Source organism: Notolepis coatsorum (genome assembly GCF_963971535.1).
Source record: "Notolepis coatsorum genome assembly, chromosome: 4".
Taxonomy (NCBI): domain Eukaryota; kingdom Metazoa; phylum Chordata; class Actinopteri; order Aulopiformes; family Paralepididae; genus Notolepis; species Notolepis coatsorum.
In genome coordinates this window covers 109,197,660-109,218,986 of record NC_140168.1, presented here as the reverse complement: position 1 = coordinate 109,218,986, position 21,327 = coordinate 109,197,660, and the positions used below count along the sequence as shown (strand labels likewise).

Genomic DNA, 21,327 nt, shown 5'->3' with positions numbered 1-21,327 from the left:
TACTACTGTCGTCATGTGACCCAGACTCATTGAAACATATTACTACTGTTGTCATGTGACCCAGGCTCATTGAAACATATCACAAACATATTACTACTGTTGTCATGTGACCCAGACTCATTGAAACATATTACTACTGTTGTCATGTGACCCAGACTCATTGAAACATATTACTACTGTTGTCATGTGACCCAGACTCATTGAAACATATTACTACTGTTGTCATGTGACCCAGGCTCATTGAAACATATTACTACTGTTGTCATGTGACCCAGACTCATTGAAACATATTACTACTGTTGTCATGTGACCCAGGCTCATTGAAACATATTACTACTGTTGTCATGTAACCCAGGCTCATTGAAATATATCATAAACATATTAATACTCTTGTCATGTGACCCAGGCGCATTGAAATATATCATAAACATATTAATACTCTTGTCATGTGACCCAGGCTCATTGAAATATATCATAAACATATTAATAATCTTGTCATGTGACCCAAGCTTGTTGAAATATATCATAAACATATTAATACTCTTGTCATGTGACCCAGGCTCATTGAAATATATCATAAACATATTAATACTCTTGTCATGTGACCCAGGCTCATTGAAACACGTGACAGACATATTACTACCTTGCTGTCATGTAGACCCTGCACCAGAGAAAGGCCTGCGACCCATTTTGGGCCCTGACCCATTATAGAAACCAGAATGATCTCACTCTTTTGCACTCTTTATAGCAACTTGCTCAAACCCTCAGTGTTCTGTCTTCCCGTCGGTCCTGTAGATTGACCCCACCATGACCCCACCACCATGCTCCGATCGAGGCTTAGTGTAAAACCTATTTACAGTACATACATTCAACATTTCAGTTCTCAGTAGAAATCATTTGCGATGGATTAGCAGAATACACATTTTTGGCAGACCATAGCAAAAAAATAAATAAAATAAAAACTGTTCTGCTAAATGTGAAAAATAGAGACTTGTTTCCATGCACTTTTATCACAAGTCCTCGTGTTCTAAGCACCATAAGCATAGTAATAGTAACCCTTTGTATTTTAAAGTAAACAACATAAATATTCAGTACATAAATATATGAGTAAAGCGATCATTTAATTTGTAGTCTATATGTACAGTACACAGCCCTGAGTCGCTTTAACGGCACTCATTTGATAAACACAGTATACGCTGTTTGATCCTCTTCGTCAAACTTCCATTTAAAAAACAACACTTTTCTCTGCAAGACTACATGAATGGGTTTTTAGTGAAATCTTACGTTTTTTTCCCTTATGTGGCAGCCGCTGTGTGTAATGAAACAACAAACCGGCTATAAACTACAGAAAGCAGGCATCGACGCAGAATAATGCAAGAGGTTTGTTGATACTATTTAATGGCGATTCACAGGGCGTTCTGGACCCGGAACATAAACGGATACCCGAGGTGCCCAAAATGGCACGAAAGAACACATGGACTGGCCTGCAGTTCCACTATCTGTGACCTATTGTGCTATATAAATAAAGATTATTATTATTATTATTATTATTATTATTATTATTGAGTACAAAACATTACGTATGCATCAATGTGAGTTATTAGAAACACAAAGGCACAAATCACTACACGGAGATCACATTGCATATCAATCAATCAATTCAATCAATCAATCAATCAACCAATCAATCACATAGTAAGACGGCTACAGACTATTACCAGACTATTGTAGTCTTACCTTCTTCCCTTATGCTCTGTGTGCAATATTGCTGTTGCTATAACCTGTTGTTTGAGACAAATTTATTAAAACAAGCCTACTCTCTGTTATACATTTACAATATTTGACAAACAATGGGAGGATAGATAACGACAGATGCACGAAGGGGGACTATTACCGTGACTACCAATGGCCAGTATTGGCACTGTGTCATATCAACAGTGTAACGCTAATAATGTCATTTGCAATGGTAATTTAAGGCAATGGCAAACAGACTAAATAAATACAAATAAACAGATTGAAACTCATGCATATACCTAGACAATAGCATGGGCATGGGCACTGCATGAATTTGAACATAATATAAATAATAATAATACATAATACAAAATATCAAATAGTGATATTTATGTAACTGGCTTGGGGGTATTTTACAATAAATACCATGGTTAACTAAAGTGTTTCATTGCTTACTGTTGATATCTGAATCTGAATCTGTATGAAACTACATTTTGGGGGTTTGTTTCTCCTGCTCCATCAACCTGTTCGCTGTCCACGTCAGACTCGGTGTGCTCGCGCATGAAGGGGGCAAAAGGAACGTAATCCTAGTCAGAACAACGGGGAAGGCTACAATATATTTGTATTTGTTAGCCATGCTAGCGATCTAAACAATCAATCCATGCCAAAGCTAGATATGTAAATGGTGAAAGACTCACACTCACAGCCATGCTGATTTGTCGTTTGAAACAACTTTTAGTCAGGGGAGTGTCATGGTTTCTCCATAGAGCCCTGTCATATTATTTTAGCGCAGCTAAATTTGAATTTGAATTTGAATGAAGTCCTTTGTTGTCCTGAATACAACTTAAAAACACAGAAAGAAGAAGTCCTAAAAAAATAAAGGAAACACACACTGGTACAAAACATTCATTCATGCAGGGAGGGAGGGAGGGAAGACATCGCAGTCAGGCCGTCCTGCAGGGAGGGAGGGAGGGGAGACATCACAGTCAGGCCGTCCTGCAGGGAGGGAGGGAGGGAGGGGAGACATCACAGTCAGGCCGTCCTGCAGGGAGGGAGGGAGGGGAGACATCACAGTCAGGCCGTCCTGCAGGGAGGGAGGGAGGGAGGGGAGACATCACAGTCAGGCCGTCCTGCAGGGAGGGAGGGAGGGAGGGGAGACATCACAGTCAGGCCGTCCTGCAGGGAGGGAGGGAGGGAGGGGAGACATCACAGTCAGGCCGTCCTGCAGGGAGGGAGGGAGGGGAGACATCACAGTCAGGCCGTCCTGCAGGGAGGGAGGGAGGGGAGACATCACAGTCAGGCCGTCCTGCAGGGAGGGAGGGAGGGGAGACAGCAGCGACGAGTCCTTGTCTTCACACGTTCTTGAACCATCGACTCCAGACCGACTGCCCAGCAACACCATGACAGGACACCGAAACATAAGAGCTTGTCCATTCAAAGGTCACCCCTGTGGGGATGCAAGAGAAGAAGGCCAGGCTGGAGGTTATTATGACCACAAGACACCAAAATACAACAACAATTGTACAGTTTTGTCTTTAAATCGCCTAAAGCAGGGGTTCTCAAACTTTTTTATACCACATCCCCATTTTATTTATGATTATTTTTGGCGACCCCACACTTAATGTATGGCGTAATTTCAACGTGGAATTAAGGAATATCAAAATAAAAGCACACGTTGTTGAACTTGATGAATGAATGAATGAATGACCTTTATTTATATAGCACCCTTCACAGCACGAATGCACAGGGTGCTTTACACTACAGCTTAATATTAAAAACACAATAAAACAAAATCAGAAATAAATGACAACAACAAACAGCAGTTAAAAACAGTGAAACCAGATAGAAAAGTAGAATAAAAGAATTTGGATAAAATCATGAGTCACTAATTAAAACAAAACTATAGAACAGTGAGGACAAGAAAAAGTGCCCATGTATGACCAAAGGCCTGTCTGAACAAATGTGTTTTTAGTTGTTTTTTAAAAGAGTTTTCAGAGGGGGCAGTTCGCAGGTCCAGCGGGAGAGCGTTCCAGAGCCTTGGTGCTGTCACCTCGAAGGCTCGATCACCCCTTGTTTTCAGCCTGGACCTGGGGACCACCAGGAGGTGCTGATCGGCAGATCTGAGTGAGCGGGTGTTGGTGTAGGGATGGATGAGTTCAGTGATGTAGATAGGGGCCTGACCGTGAAGTGCTCTGAAAGTGAAAGTGAGGACTTTGAAGTGAATTCTATAGTGTACCGGGAGCCAGTGTAGGGATACCAGAATGGGAGTGATGTGATATGATTTTTTTGACCTTGTGAGTAGCCTGGCTGCAGCATTTTGGACCATTTGTAGTTTGTCTGTGGATGATTTGGTGAGACAGGTGAAAAGTGAGTTGCAGTAGTCAAGCCTAGAGGAAATAAAAGCATGCACGGACAGTTCTAGTTCAGAGTGAGATATGATGGTGCGTAGTTTTGCAATGTTTCTGAGATGAAAGAAGCAGGTGGTGTGAGTGTTTTGACATGTTTGTCTAGGTTCATGGCCTGGTCGAAGACAACACCCAGGTTTCTCAGGTGGGGACGTATGTTGTCTTTAAGGGACCCCAAGTGAGTGGCCACTCTAGCTGCAGTCTTTTCAGCTGCTACGATCAGCACCTCCGTTTTTTTGCATTTAACTGGAGGAAGTTACTCCCCATCCAGCTCTCAATGCCGAGCAGGCAAGTTGTCGGGTTTAAAAGAGCGGAGTAGTTGTATGTCGTCTGCGTAGCAGTGGTATTTAATGCCGGTGAATTTATTGATGAGGAGGCCTAGGGGAAGCATGTAAATGGCAAAGAGGATCATGCATATTTATTAGAAAAGCTTATTACAGCACTATGTTATCAATACACATTTATAAAACGAGGCATATTTAGCCCAAATATGTTGCCAGAACATTTAAAAAATATATATATATTATGTATATGCGTGATATACATAATATGCGCGACCCCACTGTCACCTACCCACGACCCCACTTTCGGTCGCGATCCTTAGTTTGAGAACCGCTGGTCTATTTAAATCGACTAAAGCAAAAAGGAGACAAGGGAGCTTAAGTATAGTGATTATATCTGTATCAACTTGTCAAGAGTTGGTTTCGGTCTGCAGACCTTCTTCAAGACAATACAGGGACACAATATAACCACAGTACATTCTGAGAACGCTTAAGGCCCTCCCATAGTCGAGCGGACCATACACGGAGCAGACTCCCGCGGGCTCAAAGCTGACCCAAAGGGTACTCAAAGCTGACCCAAAGGGTACTCAAAGCAGACCCAAAGCAGAGTCCAAGTGCGAAGCTCCTATTTTCTGACGCGCGGACGTCCGCGCCGCTGACTTGGTGTCACACAAAACGCTTGTTACATAAAACTGCCCGTTTTATTATCGAAATATTGGAAACGGAGATAACATACTCTTTATTTTGACATCGGATGACGACGACATGACAGAAGTTGAACAGCGTGGGGAAAATTGTGTAAACTGGCGCGAGACATGTAGGAAATTGGTCCGCGGAGATCTGCTCGACTATGAAAGCTCAAAGAGTCCAGTGGACCTCCGCAGAGTCCAGTCCGTGTACAGTCCGCTCGACTATGGGAGCACCTTTAGATACCAGCAGGACACGACATCACAGTTCAAGTTCAAGTTTCTTTATTAGTTGACATGCAAAAATACAGAATACCTTCACATGGAATGCTTTTTTCTGTTATGCTCCTATGAGGATCGTAGGACACTTGGATCATACACATACAGCTCATTACAGTAATATTCCACAATTATTACATTTTAGATAGTAATAATGGTACAGAGCCTTGAGACATATGCGTATTCACCACCGCAAACAGACTGGCAGCCGTCATAGGCAGCGCCATGTACGGAAGGAGGGGGGAGTGGGTTGGGGTTGTTACAGGGCTGGATGAGACAGTCTTAGGCTCCCCCCCTCCAGCGCGCGTACTAGTCGGCTGCCGTCACCATCGTGGGAGTGGCGCCGGGCGTACACGCGGGAGGGGGGATTGGGTAGGGATTGGGGGTGGGGGAAGCCGCTTGCCACTCTTATCTCCCAGAAGGCCTTCGACTCCAGCAGCTCATGGTTCGACCTTGGTCCAGGAATTTGTTTTGTCTGACTGACTGGCACATTTATCCCAGCCACGTCACTTTAAATTTGATTTGAATATAGTGAAATATAACCCAATAGTGTTCCCAATCCTGTGACTATATCTCAAGGACAGCACTGTGACCTATCACACAGGGAGAAGCACTATACCCCGCCCCCCGACAGCACTGTAACCTATCACACAGGGAGAAGCACTATACCCCGCCCCCCGACAGCACTGTGACCTATCACACAGGGAGAAGAACTATACCCCGCCCCCCGACAGCACTGTGACCTATCACACAGGGAGAAGCACTATACCCCGCCCCCCGACAGCACTGTGACCTATCACACAGGGAGAAGCACTATACCCTGCCCCCCAACAGCACTGTGACCTATCACACAGGGAGAAGCACTATACCCTGCCCCCCGACAGCACTGTGACATATCACACAGGGAGAAGTACTATACCCCGCCCCCCGACAGCACTGTGACCTATCACACAGGGAGAAGCACTATACCCCGCCCCCCGACAGCACTGTGACCTATCACACAGGGAGAAGCACTATACCCTGCCCCCCGACAGCACTGTGACCTATCACACAGGGAGAAGCACTATACCCTGCCCCCCGACAGCACTGTGACCTATCACACAGGGAGAAGCACTATACCCCGCCCCCCGACAGCACTGTGACCTATCACACAGGGAGAAGCACTATACCCTGCCCCCCGACAGCACTGTGACCTATCACACAGGGAGAAGCACTATACCCCGCCCCCCGACAGCACTGTGACCTATCACACAGGGAGAAGCACTATACCCCGCCCCCCGACAGCACTGTGACCTATCACACAGGGAGAAGCACTATACCCTGCCCCCCGACAGCACTGTGACCTATCACACAGGGAGAAGCACTATACCCCGCCCCCCGACAGCACTGTGACCTATCACACAGGGAGAAGCACTATACCCCGCCCCCGACAGCACTGTGACCTATCACACAGGGAGAAGCACTATACCCCGCCCCCCGACAGCACTGTGACCTATCACACAGGGAGAAGCACTATACCCTGCCCCCGACAGTACATAGAAGTACTATATCCTCCTACAGTACATATAAGTACTATATCCTCCTACAGTACATAGAGAAGTACTATATCCTCCTACAGTACCTATAAGTACTATAATTATCCTCTATACAGTACACAGAAGCAGATCCAAGCAACAGGTGGAGGTTGTGGTGGTGGAGGGTGAGAAACAGCATAGCAGGTAGCAGCAGAAGCAGTTAACTACACGTAGTTCAATTACTAGTTTAACTGGAATATTCAGTAGTTGGGTGGTAGTTTAACGGTGCACTATGTTTCAGTTTCAGTTTCAATTGATTTGTTAGAGAGGGACAGGGGCATCGTTCTGGTATGGCACTCGCCATACCTTGGCAAATAAAAAAATAAAAATGTAATTTTTTTTTAATTACAATTTTTTTATGTTGATTTAGAATTTGAATGTCAACATTATGAATGAAGCTTCGAACTATTCGGTACATCGCTAGCATGTTTTGATATTGTCAATTATCTCACTTTTACTAGGTAACTTTTACTATAGGTGACTAACTCAAATATGCCACACAAAAAAAGGAAAATGGACATACAGACGTGTTTTAATCAAAGGGCAGCAGAGACAAGTGATACAGGGACACACACAGGTAAGGTCTTACAATGGCTTAGTGATTATAACAGTGCAGTTCAGCATTCAGTAACCCATACCAACAGTGGTTTTTAGTTACATTCTGTTGAACACACACCTCAAAACCGTACCTAAGGAAAATTGGCTCAATTGCAAGAAAAATAATAGACAGTTATGATATTTCATTCTGCATAATTTGTATGCAAAATATTGTGGTTCCCTGCTTTAGTCTGTTGACACATTTCTATACTAAAAATGCTTGTGTAGTCCTGTGCCATACCTAAATGTCATATACGTGAATTGTATAGAAACAACTCACCAAACGTGACTATTGCGCAACTGATTTGACCCAAAAAAATCCACCAAGGGGGGGAAACCCCCCCTTCACCCCCCCCACCCTCCCGAATTGCCATACCTTGGCTTTTACTGAAACTATGCCACTGGAGAGGGACAACGTACATTAACACTTTCAGTGCCAACGACGGGAAATCTCATTGGTTCATGGCAACCGTTGAGTGCCAACGACGAGAAATCGCGTCGTTTAATCGTTATTTTTTATTAGCGATTTCCATTCATATTTCATCAATATAGCCTCACGTTACCAGTGGGGATCTGTCTGAGCTCGAACAGGGAAAATACCGCCCCCTATCGTCTCTCCGGATGGTACTGCACCCCATTGGATTGGATTGAATGATACGCATGGGGAAAAAAGAGTCCGGATTCCACATTTTACTTGTCAGGCAAGTAACCGGAGACAGTTACAGTCTCCTCCTGCTGTCCCTCTGGTGACTCTGGCCTCCCCTCCAGTAGCACCAGTTACAGTCTCCTCCTGCTGTCCCTCTGGTGACTCTGGCCTCCCCTCCAGTAGCACCAGTTACAGTCTCCTCTGGCCTCCCCTCCAGCAGCACCAGTTACAGTCTCCTCCTGCTGTCCCTCTGGTGACTCTGGCCTCCCCTCCAGCAGCACCAGTTACAGTCTCCTCTGGCCTCCCCTCCAGCAGCACCAGCTACAGTCTCCTCTGGCCTCCCCTCCAGTAGCACCAGCTACAGTCTCCTCTGGCCTCCCCTCCAGCAGCACCAGTTACAGTCTCCTCTGGCCTCCCCTCCAGTAGCACCAGTTGCAGTCTCCTCTGGCCTCCCCTCCAGCAGCACCAGCTACAGTCTCCTCTGGCCTCCCCTCCAGTAGCACCAGCTACAGTCTCCTCTGGCCTCCCCTCCAGTAGCACCAGCTACAGTCTCCTCTGACCTCCCCTCCAGTAGCACCAGTCTCCTCTGGCCTCCCCTCCAGCAGCACCAGCTACAGTCTCCTCTGGCCTCCCCTCCAGCAGCACCAGCTACAGTCTCCTCTGGCCTCCCCTCCAGTAGCACCAGTTACAGTCTCCTCTGGCCTCCCCTCCAGTAGCACCAGCTACAGTCTCCTCTGGCCTCCCCTCCAGTAGCACCAGTCTCCTCTGGCCTCCCCTCCAGTAGCACCAGCTACAGTCTCCTCTGGCCTCCCCTCCAGCAGCACCAGCTACAGTCTCCTCTGACCTCCCCTCCAGCAGCACCAGCTACAGTCTCCTCTGACCTCCCCTCCAGTAGCACCAGTCTCCTCTGACCTCCCCTCCAGTAGCACCAGTCTCCTCTGGCCTCCCCTCCAGCAGCACCAGTTACAGTCTCCTCTGGCCTCCCCTCCAGTAGCACCAGTTACAGTCTCCTCTGGCCTCCCCTCCAGCAGCACCAGTTACAGTCTCCTCTGGCCTCCCCTCCAGCAGCACCAGCTACAGTCTCCTCTGGCCTCCCCTCCAGCAGCACCAGCTACAGTCTCCTCTGGCCTCCCCTCCAGTAGCACCAGCTACAGTCTCATCTGGCCTCCCCTCCAGTAGCACCAGTCTCCTCTGGCCTCCCCTCCAGTAGCACCAGCTACAGTCTCCTCTGGCCTCCCCTCCAGCAGCACCAGCTACAGTCTCCTCTGGCCTCCCCTCCAGCAGCACCAGCTACAGTCTCCTCTGGCCTCCCCTCCAGCAGCACCAGCTACAGTCTCCTCTGGCCTCCCCTCCAGTAGCACCAGCACCAATCTCCTCTGGCCTCCCCTCCAGTAGCACCAGTCTCCTCTGGCCTCCCCTCCAGTAGCACCAGTCTCCTCTGGCCTCCCCTCCAGTAGCACCAGCACCAGTCTCCTCTGGCCTCCCCTCCAGTAGCACCAGTCTCCTGTGGCCTCCCCTCCAGTAGCACCAGCTACAGTCTCCTCTGGCCTCCCCTCCAGCAGCACCAGTCTCCTCTGGCCTCCCCTCCAGTAGCACCAGTTACAGTCTCCTCTGGCCTCCCCTCCAGTAGCACCAGCTACAGTCTCCTCTGGCCTCCCCTCCAGCAGCACCAGCTACAGTCTCCTCTGGCCTCCCCTCCAGTAGCACCAGCTACAGTCTCCTCTGGCCTCCCCTCCAGTAGCACCAGCTACAGTCTCCTCTGGCCTCCCCTCCAGCAGCACCAGTTACAGTCTCCTCTGGCCTCCCCTCCAGCAGCACCAGTTACAGTCTCCTCTGGCCTCCCCTCCAGCAGCACCAGCTACAGTCTCCTCTGGCCTCCCCTCCAGTAGCTACAGTCTCCTCTGGCCTCCCCTCCAGTAGCTACAGTCTCCTCTGGCCTCCCCTCCAGCAGCACCAGTTACAGTCTCCTCTGGCCTCCCCTCCAGTAGCACCAGTTACAGTCTCCTCTGGCCTCCCCTCCAGCAGCACCAGTTACAGTATCCTCTGGCCTCCCCTCCAGCAGCACCAGTTACAGTCTCCTCTGGCCTCCCCTCCAGCAGCACCAGTTACAGTCTCCTCTGGCCTCCCCTCCAGTAGCACCAGTTACAGTCTCCTCTGGCCTCCCCTCCAGCAGCACCAGCTACAGTCTCCTCTGGCCTCCCCTCCAGTAGCACCAGTCTCCTCTGGCCTCCCCTCCAGTAGCACCAGTCTCCTCTGGCCTCCCCTCCAGCAGCACCAGTTACAGTATCCTCTGGCCTCCCCTCCAGTAGCACCAGCACCAGTCTCCTCTGGCCTCCCCTCCAGTAGCACCAGTTACAGTCTCCTCTGGCCTCCCCTCCAGTAGCACCAGCTACAGTCTCATCTGGCCTCCCCTCCAGCAGCACCAGTTACAGTGTCCTCTGGCCTCCCCTCCAGCAGCACCAGTTACAGTCTCCTCTGGCCTCCCCTCCAGCAGCACCAGCTACAGTCTCCTCTGGCCTCCCCTCCAGTAGCACCAGCACCAGTCTCCTCTGGCCTCCCCTCCAGTAGCACCAGCTACAGTCTCCTCTGGCCTCCCCTCCAGTAGCACCAGCTACAGTCTCCTCTGGCCTCCCCTCCAGTAGCACCAGTTACAGTCTCCTCTGGCCTCCCCTCCAGTAGCACCAGTTACAGTCTCCTCTGGCCTCCCCTCCAGCAGCACCAGTCTCCTCTGGCCTCCCCTCCAGCAGCACCAGCTACAGTCTCCTCTGGCCTCCCCTCCAGTAGCACCAGTCTCCTCTGGCCTCCCCTCCAGCAGCACCAGCTACAGTCTCCTCTGGCCTCCCCTCCAGTAGCACCAGTTACAGTCTCCTCTGGCCTCCCCTCCAGTAGCACCAGTTACAGTCTCCTCTGGCCTCCCCTCCAGTAGCACCAGTCTCCTCTGGCCTCCCCTCCAGCAGCACCAGTTACAGTCTCCTCTGGCCTCCCCTCCAGCAGCACCAGTTACAGTCTCCTCTGGCCTCCCCTCCAGCAGCACCAGTTACAGTCTCCTCTGGCCTCCCCTCCAGTAGCACCAGTCTCCTCTGGCCTCCCCTCCAGCAGCACCAGTTACAGTCTCCTCTGGCCTCCCCTCCAGCAGCACCAGCTACAGTCTCCTCTGGCCTCCCCTCCAGTAGCACCAGTCTCCTCTGGCCTCCCCTCCAGCAGCACCAGTTACAGTCTCCTCTGGCCTCCCCTCCAGCAGCACCAGTTACAGTCTCCTCTGGCCTCCCCTCCAGCAGCACCAGTTACAGTCTCCTCTGGCCTCCCCTCCAGCAGCACCAGTTACAGTCTCCTCTGGCCTCCCCTCCAGCAGCACCAGTTACAGTCTCCTCTGGCCTCCCCTCCAGTAGCACCAGTCTCCTCTGGCCTCCCCTCCAGTAGCACCAGCTACAGTCTCCTCTGGCCTCCCCTCCAGCAGCACCAGCTACAGTCTCCTCTGGCCTCCCCTCCAGCAGCACCAGCTACAGTCTCCTCTGGCCTCCCCTCCAGCAGCACCAGCTACAGTTTCCTCTGGCCTCCCCTCCAGTAGCACCAGTTACAGTCTCCTCTGGCCTCCCCTCCAGTAGCACCAGCTACAGTCTCCTCTGGCCTCCCCTCCAGCAGCACCAGTTACAGTCTCCTCTGGCCTCCCCTCCAGTAGCTACAGTCTCCTCTGGCCTCCCCTCCAGCAGCACCAGTTACAGTCTCCTCTGGCCTCCCCTCCAGCAGCACCAGCTACAGTCTCCTCTGGCCTCCCCTCCAGTAGCTACAGTCTCCTCTGGCCTCCCCTCCAGTAGCACCAGTTACAGTCTCCTCTGGCCTCCCCTCCAGTAGCACCAGTTACAGTCTCCTCTGGCCTCCCCTCCAGTAGCACCAGCTACAGTCTCCTCTGGCCTCCCCTCCAGTAGCACCAGCTACAGTCTCCTCTGGCCTCCCCTCCAGCAGCACCAGTCTCCTCTGGCCTCCCCTCCAGCAGCACCAGTTACAGTCTCCTCTGGCCTCCCCTCCAGTAGCACCAGCTACAGTCTCCTCTGGCCTCCCCTCCAGCAGCACCAGTTACAGTCTCCTCTGGCCTCCCCTCCAGCAGCACCAGTTACAGTCTCCTCTGGCCTCCCCTCCAGTAGCACCAGTTACAGTCTCCTCTGGCCTCCCCTCCAGCAGCACCAGCTACAGTCTCCTCTGGCCTCCCCTCCAGCAGCACCAGCTACAGTCTCCTCTGGCCTCCCCTCCAGCAGCACCAGTTACAGTCTCCTCTGGCCTCCCCTCCAGCAGCACCAGTTACAGTCTCCTCTGGCCTCCCCTCCAGCAGCACCAGTTACAGTCTCCTCTGGCCTCCCCTCCAGCAGCACCAGCTACAGTCTCCTCTGGCCTCCCCTCCAGCAGCACCAGTTACAGTCTCCTCTGGCCTCCCCTCCAGCAGCACCAGCTACAGTCTCCTCTGGCCTCCCCTCCAGCAGCACCAGCTACAGTCTCCTCTGACCTCCCCTCCAGTAGCACCAGTCTCCTCTGGCCTCCCCTCCAGCAGCACCAGTCTCCTCTGGCCTCCCCTCCAGTAGCACCAGTCTCCTCTGGCCTCCCCTCCAGTAGCACCAGCTACAGTCTCCTCTGGCCTCCCCTCCAGTAGCACCAGCTACAGTCTCCTCTGGCCTCCCCTCCAGCAGCACCAGTTACAGTCTCCTCTGGCCTCCCCTCCAGTAGCACCAGCTACAGTCTCCTCTGGCCTCCCCTCCAGTAGCACCAGCTACAGTCTCCTCTGGCCTCCCCTCCAGCAGCACCAGTTACAGTCTCCTCTGGCCTCCCCTCCAGCAGCACCAGCTACAGTCTCCTCTGGCCTCCCCTCCAGCAGCACCAGCTACAGTCTCCTCTGGCCTCCCCTCCAGCAGCACCAGTCTCCTCTGACCTCCCCTCCAGCAGCACCAGTCTCCTCTGGCCTCCCCTCCAGCAGCACCAGTCTCCTCTGGCCTCCCCTCCAGCAGCACCAGCTACAGTCTCCTCTGGCCTCCCCTCCAGTAGCACCAGCTACAGTCTCCTCTGGCCTCCCCTCCAGCAGCACCAGTTACAGTCTCCTCTGGCCTCCCCTCCAGCAGCACCAGTCTCCTCTGGCCTCCCCTCCAGCAGCACCAGCTACAGTCTCCTCTGGCCTCCCCTCCAGCAGCACCAGTTACAGTCTCCTCTGGCCTCCCCTCCAGTAGCACCAGCACCAGTCTCCTCTGGCCTCCCCTCCAGCAGCACCAGTTACAGTCTCCTCTGGCCTCCCCTCCAGCAGCACCAGCTACAGTCTCCTCTGGCCTCCCCTCCAGCAGCACCAGTCTCCTCTGGCCTCCCCTCCAGTAGCACCAGTTACAGTCTCCTCTGGCCTCCCCTCCAGTAGCACCAGCTACAGTCTCCTCTGGCCTCCCCTCCAGCAGCACCAGTCTCCTCTGGCCTCCCCTCCAGCAGCACCAGCTACAGTCTCCTCTGGCCTCCCCTCCAGCAGCACCAGTTACAGTCTCCTCTGGCCTCCCCTCCAGCAGCACCAGTTACAGAGTCCTCTGGCCTCCCCTCCAGCAGCACCAGCTACAGTCTCCTCTGGCCTCCCCTCCAGCAGCACCAGTCTCCTCTGGCCTCCCCTCCAGCAGCACCAGCTACAGTCTCCTCTGGCCTCCCCTCCAGCAGCACCAGCTACAGTCTCCTCTGGCCTCCCCTCCAGTAGCACCAGCTACAGTCTCCTCTGGCCTCCCCTCCAGCAGCACCAGTTACAGTCTCCTCTGGCCTCCCCTCCAGCAGCACCAGTCTCCTCTGGCCTCCCCTCCAGCAGCACCAGCTACAGTCTCCTCTGGCCTCCCCTCCAGCAGCACCAGTTACAGTCTCCTCTGGCCTCCCCTCCAGCAGCACCAGCTACAGTCTCCTCTGGCCTCCCCTCCAGCAGCACCAGTCTCCTCTGGCCTCCCCTCCAGTAGCACCAGTCTCCTCTGGCCTCCCCTCCAGCAGCACCAGCTACAGTCTCCTCTGGCCTCCCCTCCAGCAGCACCAGCTACAGTCTCCTCTGGCCTCCCCTCCAGCAGCACCAGCTACAGTCTCCTCTGGCCTCCCCTCCAGCAGCACCAGTCTCCTCTGGCCTCCCCTCCAGTAGCACCAGTTACAGTCTCCTCTGGCCTCCCCTCCAGTAGCACCAGCTACAGTCTCCTCTGGCCTCCCCTCCAGCAGCACCATTCTCCTCTGGCCTCCCCTCCAGCAGCACCAGCTACAGTCTCCTCTGGCCTCCCCTCCAGCAGCACCAGCTACAGTCTCCTCTGGCCTCCCCTCCAGCAGCACCAGTTACAGTGTCCTCTGACATCCCCTCCAGCAGCACCAGCTACAGTCTCCTCTGGCCTCCCCTCCAGCAGCACCAGTCTCCTCTGGCCTCCCCTCCAGCAGCACCAGCTACAGTCTCCTCTGGCCTCCCCTCCAGCAGCACCAGCTACAGTCTCCTCTGGCCTCCCCTCCAGTAGCACCAGCTACAGTCTCCTCTGGCCTCCCCTCCAGCAGCACCAGTTACAGTCTCCTCTGGCCTCCCCTCCAGCAGCACCAGTCTCCTCTGGCCTCCCCTCCAGCAGCACCAGCTACAGTCTCCTCTGGCCTCCCCTCCAGCAGCACCAGTTACAGTCTCCTCTGGCCTCCCCTCCAGCAGCACCAGCTACAGTCTTCTCTGGCCTCCCCTCCAGCAGCACCAGTCTCCTCTGGCCTCCCCTCCAGTAGCACCAGTCTCCTCTGGCCTCCCCTCCAGCAGCACCAGCTACAGTCTCCTCTGGCCTCCCCTCCAGCAGCACCAGCTACAGTCTCCTCTGGCCTCCCCTCCAGCAGCACCAGCTACAGTCTCCTCTGGCCTCCCCTCCAGCAGCACCAGCTACAGTCTCCTCTGGCCTCCCCTCCAGTAGCACCAGTCTCCTCTGGCCTCCCCTCCAGTAGCACCAGCTACAGTCTCCTCTGGCCTCCCCTCCAGCAGCACCAGCTACAGTCTCCTCTGGCCTCCCCTCCAGCAGCACCAGTCTCCTCTGGCCTCCCCTCCAGCAGCACCAGTCTCCTCTGGCCTCCCCTCCAGTAGCACCAGTCTCCTCTGGCCTCCCCTCCAGTAGCACCAGCTACAGTCTCCTCTGGCCTCCCCTCCAGCAGCACCAGTTACAGTCTCCTCTGGCCTCCCCTCCAGTAGCACCAGCTACAGTCTCCTCTGGCCTCCCCTCCAGCAGCACCAGCTACAGTCTCCTCTGGCCTCCCCTCCAGTAGCACCAGTTACAGTCTCCTCTGGCCTCCCCTCCAGCAGCACCAGTCTCCTCTGGCCTCCCCTCCAGCAGCACCAGCTACAGTCTCCTCTGGCCTCCCCTCCAGCAGCACCAGCTACAGTCTCCTCTGGCCTCCCCTCCAGCAGCACCAGTTACAGTCTCCTCTGGCCTCCCCTCCAGCAGCACCAGCTACAGTCTCCTCTGGCCTCCCCTCCAGTAGCACCAGTTACAGTCTCCTCTGGCCTCCCCTTCAGCAGCACCAGTTACAGTCTCCTCTGGCCTCCCCTCCAGCAGCACCAGCTACAGTCTCCTCTGGCCTCCCCTCCAGCAGCACCAGTTACAGTCTCCTCTGGCTTCCCCTCCAGTAGCACCAGTCTCCTCTGGCCTCCCCTCCAGCAGTTACAGTCTCCTCTGGCCTCCCCTCCAGCAGCACCAGCTACAGTCTCCTCTGGCCTCCCCTCCAGCAGCACCAGTTACAGTCTCCTCTGGCCTCCCCTCCAGCAGCACCAGCTACAGTCTCCTCTGGCCTCCCCTCCAGTAGCACCAGTTACAGTCTCCTCTGGCCTCCCCTCCAGCAGCACCAGCTACAGTCTCCTCTGGCCTCCCCTCCAGTAGCACCAGTCTCCTCTGGCCTCCCCTCCAGTAGCACCAGTTACAGTCTCCTCTGGCCTCCCCTCCAGCAGCACCAGCTACAGTCTCCTCTGGCCTCCCCTCCAGCAGCACCAGTCTCCTCTGGCCTCCCCTCCAGTAGCACCAGTTACAGTCTCCTCTGACCTCCCCTCCAGTAGCACCAGTCTCCTCTGGCCTCCCCTCCAGTAGCACCAGTTACAGTCTCCTCTGGCCTCCCCTCCAGCAGCACCAGTTACAGTCTCCTCTGGCCTCCCCTCCAGCAGCACCAGCTACAGTCTCCTCTGGCCTCCCCTCCAGTAGCACCAGTTACAGTCTCATCTGGCCTCCCCTCCAGCAGCACCAGCTACAGTCTCCTCTGGCCTCCCCTCCAGCAGCACCAGCTACAGTCTCCTCTGGCCTCCCCTCCAGCAGCACCAGCTACAGTCTCCTCTGGCCTCCCCTCCAGCAGCACCAGTTACAGTCTCCTCTGGCCTCCCCTCCAGTAGCACCAGTCTCCTCTGGCCTCCCCTCCAGTAGCACCAGCTACAGTCTCCTCTGGCCTCCCCTCCAGCAGCACCAGTTACAGTCTCCTCTGGCCTCCCCTCCAGCAGCACCAGTTACAGTCTCCTCTGGCCTCCCCTCCAGCAGCACCAGTTACAGTCTCCTCTGGCCTCCCCTCCAGTAGCACCAGCTACAGTCTCCTCTGGCCTCCCCTCCAGTAGCACCAGTCTCCTCTGGCCTCCCCTCCAGCAGCACCAGCTACAGTCTCCTCTGGCCTCCCCTCCAGCAGCACCAGTTACAGTCTCCTCTGGCCTCCCCTCCAGTAGCACCAGTTACAGTCTCCTCTGGCCTCCCCTCCAGCAGCACCAGTTACAGTCTCCTCTGGCCTCCCCTCCAGTAGCTACAGTCTCCTCTGGCCTCCCCTCCAGCAGCACCAGTTACAGTCTCCTCTGGCCTCCCCTCCAGCAGCACCAGCTACAGTCTCCTCTGGCCTCCCCTCCAGCAGCACCAGTTACAGTCTCCTCTGGCCTCCCCTCCAGTAGCACCAGTTACAGTCTCCTCTGGCCTCCCCTCCAGTAGCACCAGCTACAGTCTCCTCTGGCCTCCCCTCCAGTAGCACCAGCACCAGTCTCCTCTGGCCTCCCCTCCAGTAGCACCAGCTACAGTCTCCTCTGGCCTCCCCTCCAGCAGCACCAGCTACAGTCTCCTCTGGCCTCCCCTCCAGTAGCACCAGTTACAGTCTCCTCTGGCCTCCCCTCCAGCAGCACCAGCTACAGTCTCCTCTGGCCTCCCCTCCAGCAGCACCAGTTACAGTCTCCTCTGGCCTCCCCTCCAGTAGCACCAGTCTCCTCTGGCCTCCCCTCCAGCAGCACCAGCTACAGTCTCCTCTGGCCTCCCCTCCAGTAGCACCAGCTACAGTCTCCTCTGGCCTCCCCTCCAGCAGCACCAGCTACAGTCTCTCTGGCCTCCCCTCCAGTAGCACCAGTCTCCTCTGACCTCCCGTCCAGTAGCACCAGCACCAGTCTCCTCTGGCCTCCCCTCCAGCAGCACCAGCTACAGTCTCCTCTGGCCTCCCCTCCAGCAGCACCAGCTACAGTCTCCTCTGGCCTCCCCTCCAGTAGCACCAGTCTCCTCTGGCCTCCCCTCCAGTAGCACCAGTCTCCTCTGGCCTCCCCTCCAGCAGCACCAGCTACAGTCTCCTCTGGCCTCCCCTCCAGTAGCACCAGCTACAGTCTCCTCTGGCCTCCCCTCCAGCAGCACCAGTTACAGTCTCCTCTGGCCTCCCCTCCAGTAGCACCAGCTACAGTCTCCTCTGGCCTCCCCTCCAGCAGCACCAGCTACAGTCTCCTCTGGCCTCCCCTCCAGCAGCACCAGCTACAGTCTCCTCTGGCCTCCCCTCCAGTAGCACCAGTCTCCTCTGGCCTCCCCTCCAGTAGCACCAGTTACAGAGGAGCCAGGATGGACTTGATAGCAGAGTGGAGGTGGTGCCAAGTTATGCTGGATTTTGTACATTAGGCAGCAGTTCTTAAAGAGAACAAGGTTTTCCCAACTTAATAGTCTATATTTTTGTAAAATTGCACAATGATGGAAGGATCTTGGTTTTTTATGTAGCGTTTTGAGTGCTCGTTTGTATAGAGAAATAACCGGTGTTATTGTGGTGATGTTAGCAGTAGACCAGGTGGGTAGACAGTAGTTTATGTAGGATAGTATGAGAGAAAATATGTACATGTGGTTCCTGAGATGCCGAAAATTCGCCAGAGTTAACTTGAGATTTTTACATATCTTTGAGATATCATTTTTGAATGTGAGGTGACAGTCAATCACAATACCTAGATATTTATATTCTTTTACTATTTGGATCTTCTGTCCTGCAATAAAGACATCCGGTTCTCATGCAGCCTTGTGAGAGAGACAGCCCGCAATTTTGTTTACAAACATTCAAAGAAGGCTTATGTTTGGTTCACGGTGCCTCACAATAATTTAGTTTTGATTCATGACGACATAGGAATCTGCATCGTGCATCTTCCAAATGAATGGAAGCGGATATTAGGCCGTATGGTGAAGGCTGAGAAGTGGCTAGAAAACTATTCTCGTTCCCACCTCGGCGGACTACACAATTTTCACTCTGGGCTAAAGATCTATTGGTGTAGATTTAGGAATAAAAAGTTCTCCATTTACTAGGGCTGTCCCCGACTAAGGAGTTGCCTAAATTAGCCGATAGTCGACTATTAACGTCACAGTGACCAATCGCAGCCACTCTTATTGTCTGGGACCAAATACGGCCACGCCCCATTCCCAGTAAAAAGTGGGAATCTCTAGAATGGGTTTTGGCGACGGTGTATACGGAAGTGCCTCTCAAGGTGACGATAGACAACACTTTCTGTTGTCAGTAGATGGCAGCATTGGTTTAAAATTAAAAGGTGAAAATGTTGAAAATTACAACAATACATTTCCCAAGACCCTTAGCACAGGTCACAGGTCACTGGGATGTGTCTATTCTTCGACGTGATCTGAACAGCGGTAAACTATTACTGCGACCTCAGTATAGCGACCACGAATGGTAAACTAATTATCTTAACAAAAGTGCGCTGGTAGCGTTACATATGTTGTCTAAAGGGGGACATATGGTACAATTTAAGATTTTAATGATAATCGGCATATAAAGGACAAAATAAAGCATCGTTAATTTGTAAGAAACCTCAATGAAAATGCGCAGGGTAAGTAATATTAGCTATTGTTATGAAAATGTGATAGAATCCTATAAAAATGTGGACGCATTTGGTCTACGTTCTGTTAGTCGACTATGAGAAAAAAATGGGGGGAAAAAAGTATAATTATTATAATTTTTTTTCAATCCATTTGGGCTGGGGGGGGGGGGGTGCTTAACACTTTGAGTTTTCTCGTTATTTAATCGTTATTTCTTTTATTAGCGATATCCATACATTTTTCAATATATATCGCCATATTTGTAATGGCGATCAGGAATTGGATTAATCTTTTTGCAGAACATCTGATGTGAGGTAAGGACTCTATTTTACCAGTATTGGGTTAATCAGATGTTTTTTTCATAGTGATCACAACGTGTGTGTGGCTGTGTGTGTGTGTGTGTGTGTGTGTGTGTGTGTGTGTGTGTGTGTGTGTGTGGCTGTGTGTGTGTATATGACGTTAGCGCTGACCAGGTCATGGATAATTGATTTTTCAGCCTGCTTCTCTAGCGTGCATAAGTACACATATACTATCGATAATCTAGCGTTTATTTGAAAACTATTCATAAATCAGCCGAAAAATTACAACGTGTTTTGTGTATTCCACTAAAGGGCTATTATCGCGGAATTTCTCTGAAATTACTAGAACTCTCCAAAACTATACTCGTATTCAAAAATGGTATAAAAACGGAAATGTACCAATGAAAAAACAATCCGCTTTGTACATGTTGACTGCAAGCAAGTCATTGATAAGCGAGGGGTGTTTTAGACCCATAGCCATAATTTAAGATATAGTTTAAGCGTTCGCAAATATCTCAACCTCCCATTGACTAAAGCGCTGGCACTCAAGGGGTTATCTGGGCAAAGGGGCGTGGCACCCAATGTGTTAATGTCTGAAGGAGTCAACTGAAGGCTTCTTGTCCTCTGCGAAAGCATGCAATTGGTCCACTGATGGATACATCTTGATATTTGTCTAGTCTAGTGTGTTCATTAGATGGGTGAAATCCTCTTTCAGTGCCTCTGTGCCTGTTTTCAAGTTCAAGTTCAAGTTTCTTTAATAGTTGTCATACAGAAGTACAGAATACTTTTATACAAAATGCTTCTTACTGTTACGCTCCAGAGACTGTGCAAGACAAGATAAGTATGAAATAAAATGTAAATTACAAGTAAAAAAATGAGGTCACAGTGTTCAGTATAGACATAGTACAATGTTCGATGCAGAATAGACGTAACTGAGTTACCATATAATATACAATACTATGCAGTGTACTAATATACAATACTATATAGTGCAAGGCAGAAATGGGATGAGGTGCAATTTAGGTACAATTTACAGTAGGTGTACGAGTTGTAGTGCAAATCCTTTATCAATAAATATAAAGTGTTTGTGTGATCTAAAGTGTGGAGAGTGGGTGCTGCAGTGTGTTGTTTGTTTAAGTGAGTGTGTGCGTGTGGGTGTGTGTGCTGTGTGCATTTGATGGTTGTTGCATAGTGTTTATTGTTCGTTTAGCAGCCTGATGGCCTGGGGATAGAAGCTTCTTCTGAGTCTTTCTGTGCTCGCCTTAAGACTCCGGTATCGCTTGCCTGACCGCAGCAGTTCAAAGAGGCAGTTGTTCGGGTGGCTCGAGTCCTTAATAATTATCTTAGCCTTCCCCCTGCACCGCTTGTTGTAAATGTTCTGGAGGGTGGGAAGCCCCCCTCCAATTGTGCGTTCGGCTGAACGTGTCACTCTTTGTAGTCTGCTACGGTCTTGTGCAGTGCTATTCCCAAACCAGGAGGTGATGTTGCCAGTCAGGATGCTCTCTATTGTACATGAGTAGAAGTTCCTAAGGATCTTCTGACTGACTTGGAACTTCCTTAGGCGCCTGAGGAAGTAGAGGCGTTGTCGTGCCTTCTTCACAACACTGTCAATGTGTGTGGTCCATGTCAAATCCTCGGATATGTGGGCTCCGAGGTACTTGAAACTGTTCACTCTCTCAACCGGTGCCCCGTCGATGCTGAGGGGGCTGTAGTCCTTAACCCCCGACCTCCTGAAGTCCACAATCATCTCTTTT

General features: G+C 52.3%; 1 protein-coding gene across 1 annotated transcript in view; it reads right to left on the bottom strand.

Annotated features, from left to right (window-relative positions):
* Window positions 1-3,049: 3,049 nt before the first annotated feature.
* cUnh4orf54 (chromosome Un C4orf54 homolog) overlaps window positions 3,050-21,327 on the bottom strand; it is a gene marked incomplete at its 5' end in the record, with an annotated part of 62,245 nt that continues 43,967 nt past the window's right edge. The window contains one exon of the mRNA XM_084312070.1: window positions 3,050-3,181. The remainder of the gene's footprint in view (window positions 3,182-21,327) is intronic.